The 24,478-nt window shown below is 41.8% G+C and overlaps 1 protein-coding gene across 1 annotated transcript in view; it reads left to right on the forward strand.

Annotated features, from left to right (window-relative positions):
* Positions 1-24,478, forward strand: part of LOC147646801 (uncharacterized) — a 442,845-nt gene that overhangs the window by 84,193 nt on the left and 334,174 nt on the right. The window lies entirely within an intron of this gene.

The following is a 24,478-nucleotide window of genomic DNA, read 5'->3' on the forward strand; positions in this document are numbered from 1 at the left end:
GTGGAAATTTGTCAAGATTTTGTGGGATGTTTCTGGAATTTGAGAAAGTTTTGCAAAATTGTAAAGGATTTTGTGGGAGGTTTCTGGAATTTGGTAGGGTTTTGAGAAGACATGAAGAATTTTGAGGTATTTTTCTTAGATTGTGTGGTAAATTGTAAAGATTTTGTGGGATATTTCTGGAATTTGGTAGGGTTTTGATAAGAATTAGGGAGTTTGTTGGGATGTATGTGGAATTTTGTGGGATTTTTCTGGAATTTTGTGGAATGTTTGTGGAATTTTGTGGAAATTGGAAAAGTTTTTGTTGGATGTTTCTGGAATTTGGTAGGGTTTTGAGAAGATTTAGGGAGTGTGTTGGGATGTTTGTGGAATTCCGTGGAATGTTTTTGGGATTTGGTGGGATTTTTGAGGGATTTTGCAAGATGTTTCTGGAATTTGGTAGGGTTGTGAAAAGATTTTCTGGAATTTTGTGCCATGTTTGTGGAATTTTGTTGAAATTGAAAGAATTTTTGTTGATGTTTCTGGAATTTGGAAGGGTTTTGAAAAGATTTATGGAATTGTGTCGGATGTTTGTGGAATTTCGAAAGACTTTGAGGAGACATGAAGAATTTTGAGGTATTTTGCTTATATTGTGTGGAAATTTGTGGAGATTTTGTGGGATGTTTCTGGAATTTGGTGGAGTTTTGTGAAAATGTAAAGAATTTTGTGGGAGGTTTCTGGAATGTTGTGCGATTTCTTTGAAATGTCGTGGAATGTTCTGGAATTTGGTGAGATTTTGAGAAGGCTTGAAGAATTTTGAGGGTTTTTCTAAGATATGTGGAAATTTGTAAGATTTTGTGGGGAGTTTCTAGAATTTCGTAGGGTTTTGAGAAGACATGAAGAATTTTTAGGTATTTTTCTTAGATTGTGTGGTAATTTGTAAAGATTTTGTGGAATATTTCTGGAATTTGAGAAAGTTTTGCAAAATTGTAAAGGATTTTGTGGGAGGTTTCTGGAATTTGGTAGGGTTTTGAGAAGACATGAAGAATTTTGAGGTATTTTTCTTAGATTGTGTGGTAATTTGTAAAGATTTTGTGGGATATTTCTGGAATTTGGTGGGGTTTTGATAAGACATAGGGCGTTTGTGGGGATGTTTGTGGAATTTTGTGGGATTTTTCTGGAATTTTGTGGTATGTTTGTGGAATTTTGTGGAAATTGGAAAAGTTTTTGTGGGATGTTTCTGGAATTTGGTAGGGTTTTGAGAAGATTTAGGGTGTTTGTTGGGATGTTTGTGGAATTTTGTGGGATGTTTGTGGAATTTTGTGGAAATTTTTGTAGATTTGGTGGGATGTTTCTGGAATTTGGAAGGTTTTGAGAAGATTTAGGGAGTTGGTTGGGATGTTTCTGGAATTTTAAAGGACTTTGAGGAGACATGAAGCATTTTGAGGGTTTTTTTTAGATTTTGTGGAAATTTGTCAAGTTTTTGTGGGATATTTCTGGAATTTGGTAGTGTTTTGAGAAGATTTTTCTGGAATTTTGTGCAATTTTCATAGAATTTTGTGGAAATTTTTGGAGATTTTTGCGGGATGTTTCTGGATTTTTGAAGGACTTTGAGGGGACATGAAGAATTTTGAGGGTATTTCTTAGTATGTGTGGAAATTTGTCAAGATTTTGTGGGATATTTCTGGAAATTGGTGGGGATTTGCGAAGATTTTTCTGTAATTTTGTGGGATGTTTGTGGAATTTTGTGGGAAGTGGAAGAGATTTTGTGGGATGTTTCTGGAATTTGGTAGGGTTTTGAGAAGATTTAGGGAGTTTGTTGGGATGTTTGTGGAATTCCGTGGAATGTTTTTGGGATTTGGTGGGATTTTTGAGGGATTTTGCAATATGTTTCTGCAATTTGGTAGGGTTGTGAAAAGATTTTTCTGGAATTTTGTGGGATGTTTGTGGAATTTTGTGGAAATTTTTGGAGATTGTTGTGGGATGTTTCTGGAATTTGGTAGGGTTTTGAGAAGATTTATGGAGTTGGTTGGGATGTTTTTGGAATTCCATGGAATGTTTTTGGAATTCGGTGGGATTTTTGAGGGATTTTGCAGGATATTTCTGGAATTTGGTAGGGTTTTGAGAAGATTTTTCTGGAATTTTGTGGGATGTGTGTGGAATTTTGTGGGATGTTTGTGGAATTTCGAAAGACTTTGAGTAGACATGAAGAATTTTGAGGTATTTTTCTTAGATTGTGTGGAAATTTGTGGAGATTTTGTGGGATGTTTCTGGAATTTGATGGAGTTTTGCGAAAATGTAAAGAATTTTGTGGGAGGTTTCTGGAATGTTGTGCGATTTTTTTGAAAAGTTGTGGAATGTTCTGGAATTTGGTGAGATTTTGAGAAGGCTTGAAGAATTTTGAGGGATTTTTCTAGGCTGTGTGGAAATTTGTAAAGATTTTGTGGGGTGTTTCTGGAATTTGAGAAAGTTTTGCAAAAATGTAAAGGATTTTGTGGGAGGTTTCTGGAATTGGGTAGGGTTTTGAGAAGACGTGAAGAATTTTGAGGTATTTTTCTTAGATTGTGTGGTAATTTGTAAAGATTTTGTGGGATATTTCTGGAATTTGGTAGGGTTTTGATAAGAGTTAGGGAGTTTGTTGGGATGTTTGTGGAATTTTGTGGGATTTTTCTGGAATTTTGTGGAATGTTTGTTGAATTTTGTGGAAATTGGAAAAGTTTTTGTGGGATTTTTCTGGAATTTGGTAGGGTTTTGAGAAGATTTAGGGAGTTTGTTGGGATGTTTGTGGAATTTTGTGGGATGTTTCTAGAATTTTGTGGGATTTTTGTGGAATTTGGTGGGATGTTTCTGGAATTTTGTGGGACTTTGAGGAGACATGAAGCATTTTGAGGTATTTTTCTTAGATTGTGTGGAAATTTTTGGATATTTTGTGGGTTGTTTCTGAAATTCGTAAGACTTTGAGGAGTCATGAAGAATTTTGAGGGTTTTTTTAGATTTTGTGGAAATTTCTCAAGTTTTTGTGGGATATTTCTGGAATTTGGTAGGGTTTTAAGAGGATTTTTCTGGAATTTTGTGGGATGTTTGTGGACCTTTGTGGAAATTTTTGTAGATTTTGTGGGATGTTTCTGGAATTTGGAAGGTTTTGAGAAGATTTAGGGAATGTGTTGAAATGTTTGTGGAATTCCGTGGAACGTTTTTGGAATTTGGTGGGATTTTTGAGGGATTTTACAAGATGTTTCTGGAATTTGGTAGGGTTGTGAAAAGATTTTTCTGGAATTTTGTGGGATGTTTGTAGAATTTTGTGGAAATTTTTGGAGATTTTTGTGGAATGTTTCTGGAATTTGGTAAGGTTTTGATAAGATTTAGTCAGTTTTTTTGGATGTTTGTGGAATTCTGTGGGATGTTTTTGGAATTTGGTAGGGTTTGGAGAAGATTTTTCTGGAATTTTGTGGGGTGTTTGTGGAATTCTGTGGGATGTTTTTGGAATTTGGAAGGGTTTTGAGAAGATTTAGTGAATTGTGTGGGATGTTTGTGGAATTTCGAAAGACTTTGAGGAGATATGAGGAATTTTGAGGCATTTTTCTTAGATTGTGTGGAAATTTGTGGAGATTTTGTGGGAAGTTTCTGGAATTTGGTAGGGTTTTGTGAAAATGTAAAGAATTTTGTGTGAGGTTTGTGGAAGGTTGTGCGATTTTTTTGGAATGTTGTGGAATGTTCTGGAATTTGGTAAGATTTTCAAGAGACTTGAAGAATTTTGAGGGATTTTTCTAGGATGTGTGGAAATTGGAAAAATTTTTGTGGGAAGTTTCTAGAAATTGGTAGGGTTTTGAGAAGGTTTAGGGAGTTTGTTGGGATGTTTGTGGAATTCTGTGGGATGTTTTTGGAATCTGTTGAAATTTTTGTGGAATTTTTTGGGTTGTTTCTGCAATTTTATGGACTCAGTAGACATGAAGCATTTTGAGGTATTTTTTTTAGATTGTGTGGAAATTTTTGAAGATTTTGTGGGATGTTTCTGGAATGTGGTAGGGTTTTGAGAAGATTTAGGGAGTTTGTTGGGATGTTTCTGGAAATTTGAGGGATTATGTCTAGACTTTAAGAATTTTGAAAGAGTTTTCTTAGATTGTGTGGAAGTTTGTCGAGATTTTTTGGGATGTTTCTGGAATTTGATAGGGTTTTGAAAAGATTTTTCTGTAATTTTCTGGGATGTTTGTGGAATTTCGAAAGACTTTGAAGAGACATGAAGAATTTTGAGGTATTTTTCTTAGATTGTGTGGAAATATGTGGAGATTTTGTGGGATGTTTCTGGAATTTGATGGGGTTTTGCGAAAATGTAAAGAATTTTGTGGGAGGTTTCTGGAATGTTGTGCGATTTCTTTGAAATGTTGTGGAATTTTCTGGAATTTGGTGAGATTTTGAGGAGACTTGAAGAATTTGAGGGACTTTTCTAGGATGTGTGGAAATTTGTAAAGATTTTGTGAGATGTTTCTGGAATTTGGTAGGTTTTTGAGAAGGTTTAAGGAGTTTGTTGGGATGTTTGTGGAATTGTGTGGGATGTTTGTGGAATTTCGAAAGACTTTGAGGAGACATGAAGAATTTTGAGGGTTTTTTTTAGATTGTGTGGAAATTTGTCAAGATTTTGTGGGATATTTCTGGAATTTGGTATAGTTTTGAGAAGATTTTTCTGTAATTTTGTGGGATGATTTTGGAATTTTGTGGGATTTTTGTGGGATTTTGCAGGATATTGCTGGAGTTTGGTAGGGTTTTGAAAAGATTTTTCTGGATATTTGTGGGATGTTTGCGGAATTTTTGGAAATTGGAAGAGTTTTTGTGGGATGTTACTGGAATTTGGTAGGGCTTTGAGAAGATTTAGGGAATTGTGTGGGATGTTTGTGGAATTTCGAAAGTCTTTGAGGAGACATGAAGGATTTTGAGGTTTTTTTCTTAGATTGTGTGGTAATTTGTGGAGATTTTTGTGGGATGTTTCTGGAATTTGGTAGGGTTTTGAGAAGATTTAGTGAGTTTGTTGGATGTTTGTGGAATTCTGTGGGGCGTTTTTGGAATCTTGAAATTTTTGTGGAATTTTGTGGGATGTTTCTGGAATTTGGTAGTGTTTTGAGAAGATTTAGTCAATTGTGTGGGATGTATGGGGAATTTTAATACTTTGAGGAGACATGAAGTATTTTGAGGTAATTTTCTTAGATTGTGTGGAAATTTGTGGAGATTTTGTGGGATGTTTTTGAAATTTGGTGGAGTTTTGCGAAAATATAAAGAATTTTGGGGGAGGTTTCTGGAATGTTGTGCAATTTTTTTGAAATGTTGTGGAATGTTCTGGAATTTAGTGAGATTTTGAGGAGACTTGATGAATTTTGAGTGATTTTTCTAGGATGTGAGGAAATTTGTAAGCTTTTTGTGGGAAGTTTCTGGAATTTGGTGGGGTTTTGACAAGATTTTTCTAGAATTTTGTGAGATGTTACTGAAATTTGGTGTTGTTTTGAGAAGGTTTAAGGAGTGTATTGGGATGTTCGTGGAATTTTGTGGGATATTTCTGTAATTTTGAAGGACTTTGAGGAGACATGAAGAATTTTGAATAATTTTTCTTAGATTGCGTGCAAATTGGAGGAGATTTTGTGGGATGTTTCTGGAATTTGGTGGAGTTTTGCAAAAATGTAAAGAATTTTCTGGGAGGTTTCTGGAATGTTGTGCGATTTTTTTGGAATGTTGTGGAATGTTCTGGAATTTAGTGAGATTTTGAGAAGACTTGAAGAATTTTGAGGGATTTTTCTAGGATGTGTGGAAATTTGTAAAGTTTTTGTGGGATGTTTCTGGAATGTGGTAGGATTTTGAGAAGATTTAGGGAGTTTGTTGGGATGTTTCTGGAATTTTGTTGGATTTTGACTAGACTTGAATCATTTTGAAAGATTTTTCATAGTTTGTGTACAAATTTGTGGAGATTTTGTGGAATGTTTCTGGAATTTGAAAGACTTTGAAGAGACGTCGTGGTTTTAAACCAATAACTGAGAAAATTACTTATTTCTTGCTGTGAGATATGGATTAGAACAAGAGCAAAACAGGCCTAAAACTTTAAAGGAAAAAGGAAAGTTTATTGACAAACTACAATAATAAGAACACCAGAATAAACTTCCAGAAAACCTTTTCGTCCCCTATCTACTCACTATTTCCTTGTTCACGTGACAACAGAGACAAAAACTTTGGAACTTTGATGGTTAAAACAGTCCCAATTCTTGCTACAGTCTTTTCACCAGTCTTTGTAGAGAAACAGAAGTTTCTTCCTGTTAATTTATGGAGTTTCTCAGAAGAAAACTATTTTTGTTATAGTTTTCCATTGCCCTAATGTTAGCTGCCCAGAGCTGCTATTATTCGAGCCCACTCCTCCCATTTTCACATCACTCTGAGGTTTGTATGGGCCATGAGTCTAGGGGTAGCATTTTTAAGGATAAGTTATTCAAAGGCAAAAAGTCTTCTTCATCTGTTTCTGTGAGCTTCACTAGAAAACAGTTTTCTCATTGCCTCTCAAGGCTTCAAATCTCCCAGCACTTCACTATACAACAATTACTCTACTTTTTACTCAAATTTACAATTTGAACACTTTATTCCTCTCTAGATTCTGTATCATGAATTAAAGGAGTTCTTTTCAGAACTGTCCATCTCCATAGTTTTAACAGAAAGATATTTCAGCTTAATTAAAGCATCTTCTTAATTCTCTACCTTTCCTGAAGCTTCTTTTCTTTCCTGTCAGTGGTAGTTTATAAAGTCTCTCTCTCTCTCTGGATAAAAAGATTAATCCGCAAGTCTCATCTGGGTAATGAAAGAGTTAAAATCTTGCCCAGGCTTTTGTAGGTGGTTCGGTGATCTCTGCCGAACAGGAGCTGGAGCCGTCTGCGATGGAAGGTTCTTCATGGCTGCTCTGGAGAGTGTAGTCGCCGCTCCAGCCCGCTGCAAGTCCAGGGCCTCTCTCTTTCTTCACTCGGCATTTTCCAGTGAATTTAGTTACAGCAAAACCTGCAGCTGAGCCAGAGATCGGTTCGGCCCGGCCCGGGCCCGAGGAAAACCTTCCGCAGGCCCCCCGCCATCTGCCGGCCGGGACACGCGGCTGGCCCCGGCCCCGGCCCCGCCCGGCCGCATGGCCTGGGCAGGGAACGGGAGGCCTGGAGCTCTGCCACCCTTCACAGCCAGGAAACAAAGAGAACCAAGAGAGCTCTGGTTTTACACTTTAAGGTAGGGTTCACAAGTTGATCCCACTTTTCAATGGCGTAAACTGCTGTCAATTCTCAGCAATGACCGATAATTGGTCAGGAGAAAAGACTCCAGGCAGTTCCCAGCAACTCCAACTCCCTTAAAGGTAAAGTTAACTCCATGACAATATGATTATATTGTTTTAATTAAAGGTTTCAAGCTAGGTGTCGTGGTTTTAAACCAGTAACTAAAAAAACTACTTATTTTTTGTTGTGAGATATGGATTAGAACAAGAGCAAAACAGGCTTAAGACTTAAAAGAAATAAAGACAGTTTATTAACAAACTACAAGAATAAGAATACCAGAATAAACTTTCAGAAAACCTCCTTATCTTCTACATCTTAACTATTTCTCTGTACACATGACAACATAGAGACAAATAACTTTAGGATTCTGGTGGTTAAAAACAGTCTTAATTCTTGCTACAGTCTTTCATCAGTCTTTGTAGAGAAACAGAAGTCTCTTTCTGTTAGCTTACGGAGTTTCTCACGAGAAAACTGTTTTTCATCATAGTTTTCTATTTCTCTAATTCCAGCTGCCCGGAAATCTGTCATTAGATCTTCTCCTCTCATTTCACATCTCCGAGGTGTGTATGAGTCACAGAGTTTAGGAATCTTATTTTTAAAGATAAGTTGTTCAAAGGCAGAAGTCTTCTTCATTTGTCTCTGTGAGCCTTCCTAGAAAACAGTTTTCTCTTTACCCCCCAAAGCTTCAAAATCTTCACTCAACTCAATTCCAGCAACTCACAGTATCACAAGTACTCTCTCTCTCTTCTGCTCAAAAGTTACACTTTGAATATCTCATTCCTCCTAATACTCTTATCATAAATTAAAAGAGTCTTTTTATACTATTATTGTCCATCTCCATAGCTTTAACAGAAAAATATTTCAGCTGTAAAGCATCTCCTTATTCTCTCTTTCTTATTTAAACTTAACTCTTTTCTTCACTGTTTTTAGTAGTTCTATGATGTCTCCTCTATGTTGATTGTCTCTCTCTCTGTCTTTCTGAGAAAAAGAGTAATCTGTATGTTTATCCAGGTAGTAAAAGAATTAAAAGCTTTAAGAAAACTGCAAGAGTTCATGGTGTTAAGTTTCAGTCTGGCAGCAAAAACTGAAAACCAAGCTCGGCTGACCAGCGCTGCTTCTCTTCCCCCTCTCCCCCTCCACCCCGTGGCCTTGTCAGCCTGGAGAGGGTGGGGGGAAGGCCAAGACAGAGCCTTGCTACCTTGTCAGAAGACGGAAACCAAAGAGGGCAAGAGAATTCTGTCTGTACTTCTTAAGGGGGTGTTTACAAGTTGAATTCACTTTTTAATGGTCAGATCTGCTGTCAATTCTTGGAAATGACCGATAATTGGTCAGGAAGAAAAACTCCCATCAGCCACCAGCAGCTTCAACTTCCTCTCCCTCCAAGCTGTCTTAAAGGTAAAGCTACCCCATGACACTAGGACAGCAGTGCTCCCCACAATTTTTCATCAGTTAGTTCTTTTTGAGGCTAAATTTGATTAATGAGAGGGGTTTCCCTCTCCATTGTTTCTTTGGTGAGTAAGCATTCTTTGAATTTTTAACCCATTCCTCTCTTCGGGCCACTGGCAAGAGATGGGTCTCATTCCTTTCTTCATCTAATTGTTTTTGCAAAATTTCAACTAGGTTTTGAAAGGAGATGTCATGGTTTTAAACCAGTAACTAAAAAATTACTTATTTCTTGCTGTGAGATATGGATTAGAGCAAGAGCAAAACAGGCTTAAAACTTAAAAAGGGATAAAGAAAGTTTATTAACAAAACTACAAGAATAAGAACACCAGAATAAACTTCCAGAAAACTCTTCTATCTCTCACTACTTGACCATTTCTTTGTATACATGACACCATAGAGACAAAAAAAAAATTTTGAACTTTGGTGGTTAAAAACAGTCCCAATTCTTGCTACAGTCTTTTCATCAGTCTTTGTAGAGAAACAGAAGTCTCTTTCTGAGAACCTATGGAGTTTCTCACAAGAAAACTGTTTCTGTTACAGTTCTCTGTTGCTCTGATGCCAGCTGCCCGGAAATCTGTCATCAGTTCTTCTCCTCTCATTTCACATCACTCTGAGGTGTGTATGGGCCATGAGTCTAGGGATGTCATTTTAAGGATGAGTCATTCAAAGGCAAAAGTCTTCTTCATCTGTCTCTGTGAGCTTTCCTAGAAAACAGTTTTCTCATTGCCCCAAGGCTTCAAAATCTTCGCTTTACTCAGTTCCAGCAACTCACTGTATCACAATTACTCTCTCTTTTGCTCAAAAATCCACACTTTGAACACTCCAAGCTTCCCAATACTCTGTCATGAATTAAAGGAGTCTTTTTAAGCTATTATTGTCCATCTCCATAGCTTTAACAGAAAGGTATTTCAGCTTGTAAAGCATCTCCTTATTCTCTCTTCCCCATTTAAAACTTAACTCTTTTCCTCACTGGTTTTAGTGGTTTTATGATGTCTTCTTCATGTTGATTGTCTCTCTCTTTCTCTGTCTTTCTGGGAAAAAGGAGTAATCTGTACGTTTTATTCAGGTAGTAAAAGAATTAAAAGCTTTAGAAAAGCTGCAAGAGTTCATGGTGTCAGGTTTCAGTCCAGCAGCAGAAGCTGAAAACTAAACCAGGTTGGCCGGCTCTGCTTTCTTTTCCTCCGCGCCCCCCCCTGCCCCCGTCCCCCCCCCCTTTGTCCTCTGCGGCCTTGTCCGGCCTGGCAGGGGAGGGGGCAGGGGAGAAGGAGGAGGCCACGACAGAGCCTTGTTACCTTTTCAGAAGCCGGAAACAAAAGAGTGGACCAGAGTGCTCTGACTTTACATATTAGGGCGGTGTTCACAGTTTGAATTCACTTTTTAATGGTCAAAACTACTGTCAGTTCTTAAAAATGACTGATAATTGGTCAGGAGGAAAGTCTCCCATCAGCCACCAGCACCTTCAACTTCCTTAGCTCCTAAAATCACTATAAAGGTAAAGCCACCCCATGACATCAATTAAAGACAGGAATGGCAGCGTGGTGGGGAAAAAGGGTTTCTGGAAGTACTATTCTGCATTCTTAACCTTGTAGTTTGGTTAATAAACTTACTCATTCCTTTAAGTTTTAAGTTTCTTTTGCCCTTCTCATCATCCACATCTCACAGCAAGAAATGAGTAAGTTTTACAGTGATTTTCTAACTAATGCTTTAAAACCACAACAGGCATAGCAGAGAGTGGAACACTGGGGCTGTGCCTGCTGTGGTGTCACAGAGAGGAGAACACTGGGGCTGTGCCTGCTGTGGTGTCACAGATAGGAGAACACTGGGGCTGTCCCTGCTGTTGTGTCACAGAGAGGGGGAAATTGGGACAGTCACAGCAGTGGTGTCACAAAGAGGAGGACATGGTAGCTATCACTGCTGTGGTGTCACTGAGAGGGGAACACTGGGGCTGTCACTTGTGCTAGTGTGGGTTAGATTGGCATTTATGAAAAAAAGAGAAACAGCTAAGGAAGTTAAGGTTGCTGGAAACTGATTGGAGATTTTTGTCCTGGCCAATACCTGGCCATTTCTGGAATTGACAGTAGTTTTGCCCATTGAAAAGTGACATCAACCTGTGAACACCACCCTTTCAATTTTAAGCCTGGGAATTTCTCTTTCTCTTTGCTTTCTGGCTTTTGAAGAGGTAACAGGGCTCTGGTTCAGCCTCCGCCGCTCCACGTCAGACAAGGCCGCGGCGGGGAGCGGGGCTGGCTGGAGTTCTGCGGTTCCTGGTGCTGGATGGCGACTGTGAAGTGACAGGAGCCCCTTCCCAGAGGGGCTGAAGCCCTTGCAGGGCTAGCTGCACCTTGTGCAGCGGGGCTGCCGGGTCAGGCCACTTCCTGGCTCGGCTGCAGTTTCTGACGCTGCTGGCTTTCAGCAGAGACTGCCGAGGAAGGGGAGGGAAAGCTCTTGAGCTGCGGCGTGCTGAGACAGTGGCCACACTCCTCCAGAGCAGCTACCAAAAATCTTCCCTGGCAAACGGCTCCAGCCGCTGCCTCGGCAGAGATCAAGGCCTGGGCAAGAGTTTAACCCTTTCACTAGGCAGATGAGACTTGCAGATTAATCCTTTTTCCAGAGAGAGGGGAAGAGAGAGGGATCACCATGGAAAGAGACAGCATCAAGGATCAAAGGCAGCAAGGGAAGGAATTAACCCTCAGATGGGAAGACAAAAAGGAGATGCCTGAATAAGCTGAAGTTTTCTTTTGTTCAAGCTATGGAGAGGGACAATAATGTCCTGAAAAAACTCCTTTCATTCCTGAAAGAGTATTTTGGGGGGAATGGAGTATTTTAAAGTGTAGATCTGAGCAAAAGTAATTCATTGATAAAGCTGAGTCAAGGGTGAAGTGGTTGTAATCCTAGGAGATGCTGGAAGAGAAAAGGAGAAGTGAGAGTTGTTGAAGATTTGTGGCTCTTAAGAGACAAAGCAAAAATTTCTGTTTCCAGAGATGGTCACAGAGACAAATGAAGAGAACTTTTGCCTTGGAAGATCTTATCCTTCAAAGGACACCCCTTGAATCATGGCCCAAGAACACAGCTCAGAGTGGTGTGAAATGGGAGGAAAGGACTGATGGCAGAGTTTTCTGGGCCATTGGCATCAGAGCAATAGGAAGCCACGAGAAAATGGTTTTCTTATGAAAAACTCCATAGACTGACAAAAAAGAACTTCTTTTTCTCGACAAAGACTGCTGAAAAGACTATAGAAAAGTTTGGACTGTTTTAACCACCAGGGTTTGGTTTTTTTCCTCTATGTTGTCAATTAAAGACAGGAATGGCAGCGTGGTGGGGAAAAAGGGTTTCTGGAAGTACTATTCTGCATTCTTAACCTTGTAGTTTGGTTAATAAACTTACTCATTCCTTTAGGTTTTAAGCTTCTTTTGCCCTTCTCATCATCCACATCTCACAGCAAGAAATGAGTAAGTTTTACAGTGATTTTCTAACTAATGCTTTAAAACCACGACAGGCATAACAGAGAGTGGAACACTGGGGCTGTGCCTGCTGTGGTGTCACAGAGAGGAGAACACTGGGGCTGTCCCTGCTGTGGTGTCACAGAGAGGAGAACACTGGGGCTGTCCCTGCTGTGCTGTCACAGAGAGGTGGAAACTGGGACATTCACAGCGGTTGTGTCACAGTGTCATGGGGTGGTTTTACCTTTATGGTAGTTTTGAGAGCTAAGGAAGTTGAAGGTGCTGGTGGCTGATGGCAGTCTTTCCTCCAGACCAATTATCAGTCATTTCTAACAATTGACAGCAGTTTTGACCATTAAAACGCAGAGTCACCCTGTGAACACCTCCTTAAGATGTAAAGTCAGAGCACTCTTGTCCTCTTTTGTTTCTGGCTTCTGAAAAGGTAACAAGGCTCTGTCTTGGCCTCCTCCTCTCCCCCCCCGCCCTCCAGGCCGGACAAGGCCACAGAGGGGGGGGGAGGAAAAGAAAGCAGAGCCGGCCAACCTGGTTTAGTTTTCAGTTTCTGCTGCTGGACTGAAACCTGACACCATGAACTCTTGCAGCTTTTCTAAAGCTTTTAATTCTTTTACTACCTGAATAAAATGTACAGATTACTCCTTTTTCCCAGAAAGACAGAGAAAGAGAGAGACAATCAACATGAAGAAGACATCATAAAACCACTAAAAACAGTGAGGAAAAGAGTTAAGTTTTAAATGGGGAAGAGAGAATAAGGAGATGCTTTACAAGCTGAAATACCTTTCTGTTAAAGCTATGGAGATGGACAATAATAGCTTAAAAAGACTCCTTTAATTCATGACAGAGTATTGGGAAGCTTGGAGTGTTCAAAGTGTGGATTTTTGAGCAAAAGAGAGAGTAATTGTGATACAGTGAGTTGCTGGAGCAGGGTGAAGTGAAGATTTGAGGCCTTGAGGGCAATGAGAAAACTGTTTCCAGAGAAGCTCACAGAGACAGATGAAGAAGACTTTTGCCTTTGAATGACTCATCCTTAAAATGACATCCCTAGACTCATGGCCCATACACACCTCAGAGTGATGTGAAATGGGAAGAGGAAATCTGATGACAGATTTCTGGGCAGCTGGCATCAGGGAAATGTAAAACTATAACAAAAGAGGTTTTCTTGTGAGAAACTCCATAGGTTAGCAGAAGGAGACTTCTGTTTCTCTACAAAGACTGATGAAAAGACTCTAGCAGGAATCGAGACTGTTTTAACCACCAAAGTTCTAAAGTTTTTTGTCTCTATGTTGTCACATGTACAAGAGAATGGTCAAGTAGTGGGGGATAAAAGAGTGTTCTGGAAGTTTATTCTGGTGGTTTTATTCTTGTAGTTTTGTTAATAAACTGTCTTTATTCCTTTTAAGTTTTAAGCCTGTTTTGCCCTTGTTCTAATCCATATCTCACAGCAAGAAAGAAGTAATTTTTTTAGTTACTGCTTTAAAACCATGACAAGGCCATCGCCTGCCCTTTTGGAACGACGTTCGCCTGTTGCTTAGGACCAACTGACCCATGTTCAACTGCTGTTCACATGGAACCCTGCTCCACTTCAGCCTTTGTAAGAGATGGTCCGAAGATTCTCCCATCTGTCTTACAACTGCTGCAAGGAAGGACCCTGAATATCACAAGGGACTCGGTACAGGGGCTCTGACCTGGTTGAGGTGGATGCTTGCCAAGTGATTGTTTGCCAGTGTGCTTGCTGTGCTGCCATGGTACACTGCCCTCGTTCCTGCTGGCGAGAAGAGATTTGTACCACACATCTGCCCCCCCTGAGCAATGGGTTTCATCACAATGGTCATCAATCTCCTCTGTTTTTGGCCTTGTGCCCCTCGCTTTGTAAAAAACTATAAAATACACCCAAATATAAAATAAAATATAATTTAATAATAATAATAATATAAAAGAAATAATTCTATAATAAATATAAAATTTATTTCTATAATAAAATATAAACATAATAATAAAAATTATAAATATTATAAAATAAAATAAAAATTGTAAAATAAACCCAAAACTTACTTTCCTTTGAGATCTCACCAACAGACAGAAGACTCTGCATCGTTGGATGGTGGAGTGGACTTCGACATTGGTAGCTATAATCCCTTTACTCTCTTTCTTTGTGCTTTCTCCTCTTTTCCCTCTATCGCATATTAGTGCTGATGAGCACTCAGTAAAGTGTGTTCTGCTGTTTGAGTCCCTGGTTTGCTGATAATCTTTTGTACACTACGATCAAATAAAAGAGCCACATCACGAATCCCACCTTGCGGATCGTGACATAAATTGGCATCATGGACAGGATTCTGAGAGACAGAAGTGGTTGCAGGTTGTTGTGCAGTCTGTATCAGGGGAAGGACGTTTTGCTTCAGCCGCCCCTAGCCTGCCACGCTGCTGAGCAGTGTTTAGAAAGCAAGGGAGGCGACTCGAATTTCTCACAAACTGCACATGCCCAGGTGAAAAGCACCCCTACACTCATTTGAGGGCTCTGTCTTCAGAATTTCACAAGGGATCTTCGAGTGCAAAAGGTGGGACTGATATTTTTTTCTATTTTGACTGCTTGGTGTAGCAGAGAGACCAGCAGATATTTTAAACTGAAAGAGTCACAAGCAGATTTGGTCTCTTCACCCATTCAGGGAAGCAAAGGGAAACATAGCATGGGCTGCGTAGTGTAACTAAGTTTTACTTTACTCCCTGTAGTGGTATTGGTCCCTTCACAAACAAAGATGAATGAAAACTCTGAAAACTCTAGTGCAAAAGATAAAGCTGCATTTTGTTTCGTTAGCAAAACATAATGCTAGGCCCTCTCCAGCTGGGGAAGAATGGGCTCAAAATAATTGGTTCAAGCTGGAAAATGTAACTGACAGAATTTGCTCCCTGCAACATGAGGCAAAGTTCAAATTTGGCCGTAATAAAGCCATAATTTGTTCTGTATTGGGAGCTTGCCTTACGTCAGCTGTAGAGGCTCGCACGAGACAAAGGTAGGAAGAAAATGCAATTAGTCAATCCCTACAAAATTTAGTTGAAAGTTTGCAAAATGAAGAAAATAATTTCTTACAAACTGCCCTGAGTGAGGAGTGTGCCAAAAATTCACAGTGTGCTGACTCCTTTAAGGAGTTGCTGGAAAAAGAAACTCCTCAGACAAATCACATATATCCTCAAGCAGATTTACATTTGGTAAAAAATTGTGGTGAAAACTGTTGCTCCCAAGTAAGACCTTTGATTAAAACAGAATATAACTACATCAATGATGAAGATCTTGATCTGCATATAACCACTAAAGAAATCCCGTACACTGCTACTGCATTGGCTAAGTTAAAAAAGGAGTACGGGCGTCTCCCTCATGACTCAGAGACAGAATACGTATTCCGAGTGTCTCTCACAGGGGGAGATCAAATTCGATGAACAGAACAAGAAGCAAGTGGTTATTTGGGACATGGTGTTTTCTTAACAACAGGAGATAACCGCAACCCATGGTCCCTAACCCAGCGAGCTGCATATTGGGCAGGGGGACTTAACCCCCTGGAAAGGGGAGATCCTGTAGCTTTGGCTGGTTCCCCAGACCAAATTCTAGAAAATATTCATAAGGCAGCTTGTTTGCAAGTGATTCATGAAAGAAAATTAAATGCTGGTTATGAATCACCAATGTTGCTACCTGTGAATGCTAAAATTATGACCCCTTTAATTTGTGGTCTTCCAGAATCACTGAAACCTACAGCAATTCTCCTCAAAACAGCCATAGATGATATCCTCATGGGAGGAGATGAAAAAGAAGTAATAAAAAATAAAGATGCTGAAAAGAGTTACACTACCTGGGAAAAAGGATTGTTTGTAGTTATTCCAACTCTCATAGAAGTAGGAAAAACTGCACAACAACAACAACCAATTGCATTAAAAGGCCCTTTTGAAGTTATGAAGACAGTCAGTACTGGGACTCCCCCCTCCAATGGGGTGGTCCAGAGGGCCTCAGTGAGAAAGTGGTATGCCCAGATTGAACATTACTCTAACATCTTCTCAATAACAGAAGGAGCTGTAAAAAATCAGGTGATACAAAAAACTGAGAGCTTAAGTAGCAGCCATGACAAACCTGACTTGATAATTAAAGAAACCCCTCCTAATAAAAAAACAGAAAACGGTAGGCAAATTTCTAGTCTACAGTATTGGTGGAACTTGGGGGTGAAGAAAGGGGTACTGAAGGGTTTAATGGTTAACCTGCCGCTTGAAAAATTAAGTAAATTGGTCTCTCAGTGGCAGGATTCCAGCCCCATTGTACCAAGCACTCCACCTTGCCCTCAACTGATTCTGGGCAGTGGGCTGAAGCAACACCACTCACAGGTTCTGGACAGTGAGCAAAAACAATCAGCAAACTCTTGGTTCACTGATACCTCTGCCAAACGAGAGGGAGAGGTGTGGAGGTGCAGGGCAGTAGCCCTCCACCTTTCCTCTGCTGAACAAATTGTTACTGAGGAAGAAAGCAGCACTCAGGATGCAGTGCTGATAGCTGTTTGGAGTGTTTTCCAGCATGAGGCACAGAATACCTCTCTTGTCTGTATCTACACTAACTCCTATGCTATGTTCAAGGGATATACTGAGTGGCTTCCTTTATGGCAACAAAAGGACTGGGAAGTAAACAGAATTCAGGTATGGCAAAAGGAAAAGTGGCAAGAAATTCTACGCTTTGTGCTGGTAAGAGTGGGGATTATATCTTGGTTAGTCCAAGCTGAAGCTTTTAAAAGAACTACAGGAGAATATGCATGGGTATCCTTCGATGCCTTGGGGAAAGAGCATCGGATAAACACGTGCTGGATAATTCCATTGTTTTAATCTCCTGCCCCTATGTGGCAGACTCTGTTTTGTTTATTCTCTACAGAAGAATACCGAGGGACATGAAGATCAGATAAACCATGAACTTCCAGATTTAAAACAAATGCTGTAGCAAGGCCTGTATTTAGTGTAATAATCACATACCATGATGTGAACACTCCTTTTTGTGCTAAATTACAAAACTAATGTTTTCCCTTCTTTCCTGTTAACTCAAGGTGATGATGTTTCAATACGCTGCAGACTGAGTACTGGATCCCACACTGAGCCTGTACATAGTCAAGTCGCCGGATCTCATGGCCAGGTTAAATCTTGTGAAACTTGGAATCAAGATTGTTGGCTGAATTTAACAGCTGTACAATTGTCCTCCAAAATTGTGTGTGGTAAAAACAATACCAAATATTGGGGAGAGCTTAATGTTCATGTTGTAATACCTACCACACAGCCACCAATTAGATTGACTCCAAAAATTTCTGAAACTGGACCCTATGTAATCAGGAAAACTGGCCAACAACAAATGCTATTTAATCCAGCATGGTCTATCAAACTGTGATGGATTGGCATTTAAGAAAACAAAGAGAAACACCTAAGGAAGTTCAAACCGCTGGAGCCTGATGGGAGTTTGTCTCCTAGCCAACAGCTGGTCATTTCTAAGAATTGACAGCAGTTCTTAACCATTGAAAAGTGAGACACCACCTTAAGACCCAAGCCTGGGAATTTCTTGGTCTCTTTGTTTCCTGTCTGTGAAAGGTAACTGAGCTTTAGCTGGCTTCCCGTCCCCGGCCCAGCCCATGCGGCCCGGGCAGGGGCTGGGCTGGGCCTGCTGCGGCTCCCGGCCGGGAGATGGGGCCTGCGGGGCTTGCCCCGGGCTCTGGCCGAGCCAGGCCGGTCCCTGGCTTGGCTGCAGTTTTTGCTGTGACTGAATTCACCAGAGACTGCCAAGTAAGGAAAGAAAAGAAGCTCTTGACCTGCGGCGGGCTGAGACAGTGACCACACTCTCCAGAGCAGCCATGAACAATCTTCCATCGCAGACAACTCCAGCTGCTGCTCCGGCAGAGATCACAGAACCATCTACAAAGCCTGGGCAAGATTTTAACTCTTTCATCACCCAGATGAGACTTTCAGATTAATCCTTTTTTTCCAGAAAAAGAAAAATATAGTAAACAACATGTAAAGAGACTTTATAAACTATCAGAGACAGTAAAGAAAAGAGTTAAGCTTCAGAAGAGGTAGAGAATAAGGAGATGCTTTAATTAAGCTGAAATACTTTTCTGTTAAAGTTATGGAGATGGACAATAGTGTCCTGAAAAAACTCCTTTAATTCATGACAGAGTATATAGGGAGGAATGGAGTGTTCAAAGTGTAGATTTTGAGCAAAAGGTGGAGGAATTGTGATACAGTGAAGTGCTGGAACAGAGTGGGGAGAAGTAATAGTTGAAGATTTGAAGCCTTGAGAGGCAAAGAGAAAATTTCTTTTTTCCAGGGAAGCTCACAAAGACAAATGAAGAGAACTTTTGCCTTTGAATAACTCATCCTTAAAAATGACATCCCTAGACTCATGGCCCATAACACACCTCAGAGTGATGTGAAATGGGAGGAGAAAATATGATGACAGATTTCTGGACATCAGAAAAATAGAAAGCTATAACAAAAATAGTTTTCTTGTGAGAAACTCCATAGATTAGCAGAAGAAGACTTCTGTTTCTCTACAAAGGCTGATGAAAAGACTCTATCAGGAATTGGGACTGTTTTAAACACCTGAGTTCCAAACTTTTTTGTCTCTATGTTGTCATTTGAACGAGGGAATAGTTAAGTAGTGGGGGATAAAAAGGTTTTTCAGGAGGTTTATTCTGGTGTTCTTATTCTTGTAGTTTTGTTAATGAACTTACTTTATTCCTTTTAAGTTTTAAGCCTGTTTTGCTCTTGTTCTAATCCACATCTCATAGCAAGAAATAAGTAAATTTTCTAGTAATTTTTTAGTTACTGCTTTAAAACCATGACATTTTTGTAGTCTAAAAAAATTGCTCCTTTGAAAAAGAAGCCAAATTTTAAATTATAATTTACTTTTTCTCTCTTATTTTTTAAACCTCTTCAGGGCTTCATATAATTCTATTTTATAGCAAAAAGAACATTTGCCAAAAAAGCTTTAAAACAAATAGCCAAGCAGTGATACATGGTAAAATGCTGATCTTTTTATCTTTTTTTTTACCATTTCTTATCAGTGTTTTTTCTTCTTCTTTTCACTGCAATAGCATCACAAGTAAGGAGAAAGAAAAAAGGCCACAGTCCATCATCATTTTCCTCATTTTACAGAAATTTCTAAAAAATTTTGGGAATGAGGATGGGCAAAATCAGAACTACAAGAACAGGAGGCAACTGCCAGTCCCATCAGAAAGAAACTGGGATTTTCCTGGAAAAAAACAAAATGCAATAACATTGATAAACACAAAAGAAATTCCCAAATAAAATGAAAAATTTGGGCCCTCCCAGGCCTTGGTAACCTGTTGTGTTGGAATTTCTCCTATTCCACCTCCAAGTTATTCTTTTCTCTCGCACTGTATTAGGAACGGCGAGGAGTACAACACTGACTCCCTTGGCTGCATTGTCCAAGAGAGCAAAGTTTATTATTCTTAATCTTCTTTTATACACATGTTTGAGAAGGTCTGAGAGGTAAAACTCCCATTGCTCATTAAAGGTACACATCACCTTCATTGCTTAAGTGGAACACCAGCCCTTGACTAACACCTGCAAATTGGTGTCCTTTACTAAGAACTGTTGGGATTCCTTCTTATGCTTTCCCAGGCCAGAGAGAGAAGCCTGTGTGACTCAGTTTCACACAGGCTCTGTGCTCCCTGCCTGCTTTCAGCATCCATATGCATCCAGTGCATTTGGTTGGAATGTTATCCTTTTTTTCCCTTCTTAAAAATGCTTTTTTTCCCAGTTCCTTTGTGCTTGTTTCTACTGCGATTTCCCCATTCCCAGCACTATCCGGTATTTTTCTGGATCTGGATTCTCTCCTGCCTCACTCTCCGCTGTCTCAGACACCTGAAATCCCGCCCCCAAAAAAATCCCCAAAACTCTCAGAAGACTGAATCAGCACAACTTGTATCAGCACCATCACCGGAGTGTTCCTAGACAAACAGGCAGATTATTTGGAATGAGAACCCATCATCCAGCAGATCCATGAGTTCCTCCAATGTGGAGCTGGAAAAAGCTGCTAAAATCAGGATTTTGCCATTCTGGGAGTGTTTTGGAGCCCAGGTTTATTCCCATGGGGAATAAAATTCTTCCTGGTTTGAACCAATCCATTTGGAAGGCTGCACATGGCTCACCTGGACTGGGAACAACTGGGGAAAAAATGGGAAAATCATGGATTACAAACATGATAGCTCCATCCCTCTGGAATGCTGCACATGGCTCACCTGGGCTGGGAAAAAGCAGAAAAATCCTGGATCACACACCTGAGGGAGGGGTCTGTTAACCCTGGCTCATCCCACAAACTTCCATTCCTCAATCAGGGAAGGATGGATTAGGGAAATCCCCCGTCCAGGAGCACCTATGGCACCTCCCAAATAAACATTTCCTTCTTTTTCCAGTTCCAGGAACTGAAATCCTGGATTATTTCCCATCAGGAAATGGGGTTCATTAAAGATCAGGTCTTTTCCCAGCATTCCGGTCTTAAGCACTCCAGCCATTCTGCTATTCTCTATCCCAAGTGTGATTCAGAGGGTTGGGATCTCCTGGAAAAGGGGATTGATGGATTCTTCCTTGGAAACCCCAGGGCTCTGATCCTGGCACATCCTGGCATTCTCACCCCCCTCAGATAAACCTGCTCCAATTTGGAGCTCCAGGGAAGCACCAGAGCAGCCGGCTGTCAGGAACAAGGCAAATCAAGCCTGGGGGCTGCTCATGGAGCTGGATCAAGACACACCTGGGAGCCCTCAGCAATCCAGCCAGCACCACATGGGCAGGAGGACACAGATGGTGCTGCCAGGCTGGGACAGGGCTTGTGCCTTCAGCACAACCACCAAAGGCCAAGGGGCTTCTGGCCATTTTCCCTGCACCACTGCACACCTGGGCAGCTTGCTGAGCACAAAGACCCTTTTCCCCCTCTTCCCCTATGCCCTGCAGACCCTGGGCAGCAAAAGAACAGTCTTGCAGTCTGTTATAAATGCAACGGCAGATTAAAGATTAACAAAGATTAATTTATTATAAATTAATAAAGCAACAAACAGCGAGGAAAAAACCACAATAAATGGACAGCGCAGCGCTGGGTGGACAGGGTCTATACGCAAGGTATAGGTGTTTCCAAATCCACGTCTGAGGGTTCTCTGGCCTGGGTTTTTATAGGGATTTTATGTCCCCAGGCTAGAATTCCAACCAGTTTCCATTCACCAAATGTCCCTGATTGTCTGGTGAATGGATTTCCTGGCCTAGAACATTGAGTCAGTAAGTATCCGGGCAGAGTCTCCTCAAATGCAAAGTGAGTCTGTATGTATTTTAACATATTTCATCACAGCAGGATCGAGAGATCCGGGCTAGCGCCGATGGATATCTCGGAGGAGTAGTCTCTTCTTTGTCTTTCTTGATTGAGTTTCTGTAGTATGGGTTTGGCGGGTGTGGTGTTCGATTCTGGCAACGACCATCTTCCTGGGGCTCATCCCTTTTGTCTTGCTTGATGGTCTCCAGCCGAAATCGGCCGGGCGTTGCCTTTCTCTGGAGGTAGACTTTTAGGCTGGTTCTTTTGTTTCTATGATGGCCTGTGTCCTGTCCTTTCCTCCGAGTTGATGAGTCTGCTGAAACCTGTTATCTGGGGGGGGTTCTTTTGCAATTCGTGATTTTTGGAAAAGGAATTCTACCTCGACCTGGAGGAGAATTCCTTATTCCATACTTTCATTTAGTTATAATTATACATACTTTATTTAAACTTCTTATTCCGAATTTTTATTTACCCAATTCTTTATTACAAGTCTGTTTATTAGAACACATCTTTTATTTATACACTACAGAAAAATGATAAAAGAACAGTCTTGAAATAAATGGAGAATGCCTGCTGGATCAGGTGGCCACAGCAGACAGAGCCTCGCAGATCACGTCCCTGTGGAGCTCCAGCAGCACAGCCAGGCACAGCCCCACGGACGAGGCCGTGTTCTTTTCCCAGCTGTGCATCTCTTTAAATACCTTCATATAGTCTTTGGTTATTTCACTAATGGTGTGGGTGGGATTCTTATTTTTCTTTTTGAGAATTTCTTGGAAGGCTTCCTGATACAAAATGAAGGTGCCATCACTGATCTTTGATGGGATAATATCTTCCTAGTGTTTTTTCAACTGCTTTATTGTGGTTTCTTTACGCTTTGATGGCTTTTGAATTTTTTCCTGTGGCTGCTCTTCTGTTTTTCTGTTAGTTTGTAATCCAATTGAGGCTTGTTGTTTTAACATCAGACAGCATCTCTTGTCACTGATTTGTTTTGCAGTTTTGGATGGGATGTGTTCAGCAATCAGTTTATTAATGTTTTTATTACCCTCATATTGTTTTATTAGTTGGATTAGCAGATTTTCCTTCTCTTCACTCCAGCATTTCTTGTGGGCTCCTCTTGCTGATGTTTCTTTTGGTCTCATGGCTTCTAGCCTCTCCTGGTTTCTGACTGCTGGATGTGCAATTCTTTTATGTTGTCCCAGTCCAATTTTAGTTTGAAAACTCATCTGGCATACATTGCAGGGCCATTTTCCTGGGGATGGTTTTTTTATTTTACCTTTGCATTTTGGATAGTGGCAGGCAATGCTGTGAAAATTTGTATTTTCCAAATCACATTTGGTGCATTTAAATTTGCATTCTCTAATTCCATGTGCTCTGAGTAAATGTTCAATTAATCCAGGCATTTTATTCGTTTTAATACCGCAGCACGGGCAGGGTGGATTCTCATCTGGAACTGATATGACAGGGCAGTCTTCTGATTCCCCATTGTTTGGTGGTTGAATAGTGGTTTCCTCTGGCTCTGATAAAACTGCTGCTTCTTCCTGGGTGGGTGGGGGTGTGGCAGTCCTTTCCTGGCTCTTATCAATCCCGTTATCATCTAGAGATAAGCAAGTCATTGTATCATCACAGTACACATCAGGGTATTCCTCCAGCCCCTCCCGCCCCACACAATGGGCATTACATTCTTCGGCACAATGCATCGAGCTGTAGAACTCCAGTTTTAAACTTTTCCAAACCTCCCTTCCCAATTCTGAGGGTTTAAAATTTGGGGTTTGTGGCGATTTTATATACCAGTCTTTAAAATTAGTTTGAGTTGCCATGGACACACGGAGTAGCTTTAAAGCCTTTACCGTGGTGCCGTTTCAAAGTAAAACTAAGTCCAATTGAGGGAATATTGACTAACAGCACCCCCTCAAGCGCTGTCAGCTTTGCCCAACTTGACCGCGGGCTCGGTTTCAGGCAGGGAGCTTTTAAGGAGCTTCTGCCGATAACTTTTCGACGCAAAATCGTGAAACTGCACTTTGGGTGGCGAGTCCAAAGGCAGGGAGGCAGTGAAAAACACAACCTCACTCACACTGGGGCAGAAATCAGCTAGTTACCCTTGCGGGTATCCAGCGGGACCACGAGGAGGTCTGATTTCAGCGGCTAAGCCCAGTTAGGAATGCAAACTTACCTCTGTTAAGAGTCATAGTGACTCGACTCGAGTCGCCGGCAGAGGCGGCGAGCGGGCGGCCGCTTGCACAGGCCGGCAACGGGGCGTCCCCACCCCGCGGGGAGCAGACACGGCACCAGCCAGCAAGCGGCACCTCGGGGCGGACAGCGGGGAAAAGGAAGCAGGCGGAAGCGGGCGGTGGGACGCGGCTGGAAGCCGCCGGCCCCCGGCGTGACTCGACTCGAATCCCCGGCAGAGGCGGCGAGCGGGCGGCCGCTTGCACAGGCCGGCTCTTGGGCGCTCCGCGCAGGTCTTTGGCCCCGGGCCCGCCTCCGGGGCCTCGCCGGGCGGCCCCGCCCTCTGACGTCACCCTGCCTTGGCACCGCCTTCCGGGCTTTCCCCGCCCCCCTGCGGCTTGGGTTCGGGCCGCCGCCGTCGGCCCCTCCCCGCCCACGGCCCAGGCGGCTCCTCAAGCGGCCGGCCGCTCGGCACCGCGACAGCGCCTGCGGGGGCTGAGGAGCGGGCCGACGGGGCCGCCGGCGGCTTGAGGCTCGGTCTCCTCCCTTTCCGAGGAAGCTTTCTCGCCGGCGCTCTCTCGGAGGCTTTCGCTCCGACGGCGGCTTCCTTCCCGCTCGCCCCCGGCCGGCCTCACTGAAGCCTGCAGGCGGACGGCAGCCCCGCTGACCGAGCCAGCCGGGCAGAAACCGAGGCGGGAGCAGGGCCGCCATCTGCTCGGGCCCGGACGGGATAGGGAGTGCCGCCGACTTCTTAGGGCTCCCTCCTTCCCTCTCGGGGAGACGCGAAGGCGGCGAGGCGCTCAGGCCGATAGGGGAGAGCCGCT

This window comes from Cyanistes caeruleus, unplaced genomic scaffold, assembly GCF_971803275.1.
Source record: "Cyanistes caeruleus unplaced genomic scaffold, bCyaCae1.hap1.1 HAP1_SCAFFOLD_78, whole genome shotgun sequence".
In the NCBI taxonomy this organism is placed as follows: domain Eukaryota; kingdom Metazoa; phylum Chordata; class Aves; order Passeriformes; family Paridae; genus Cyanistes; species Cyanistes caeruleus.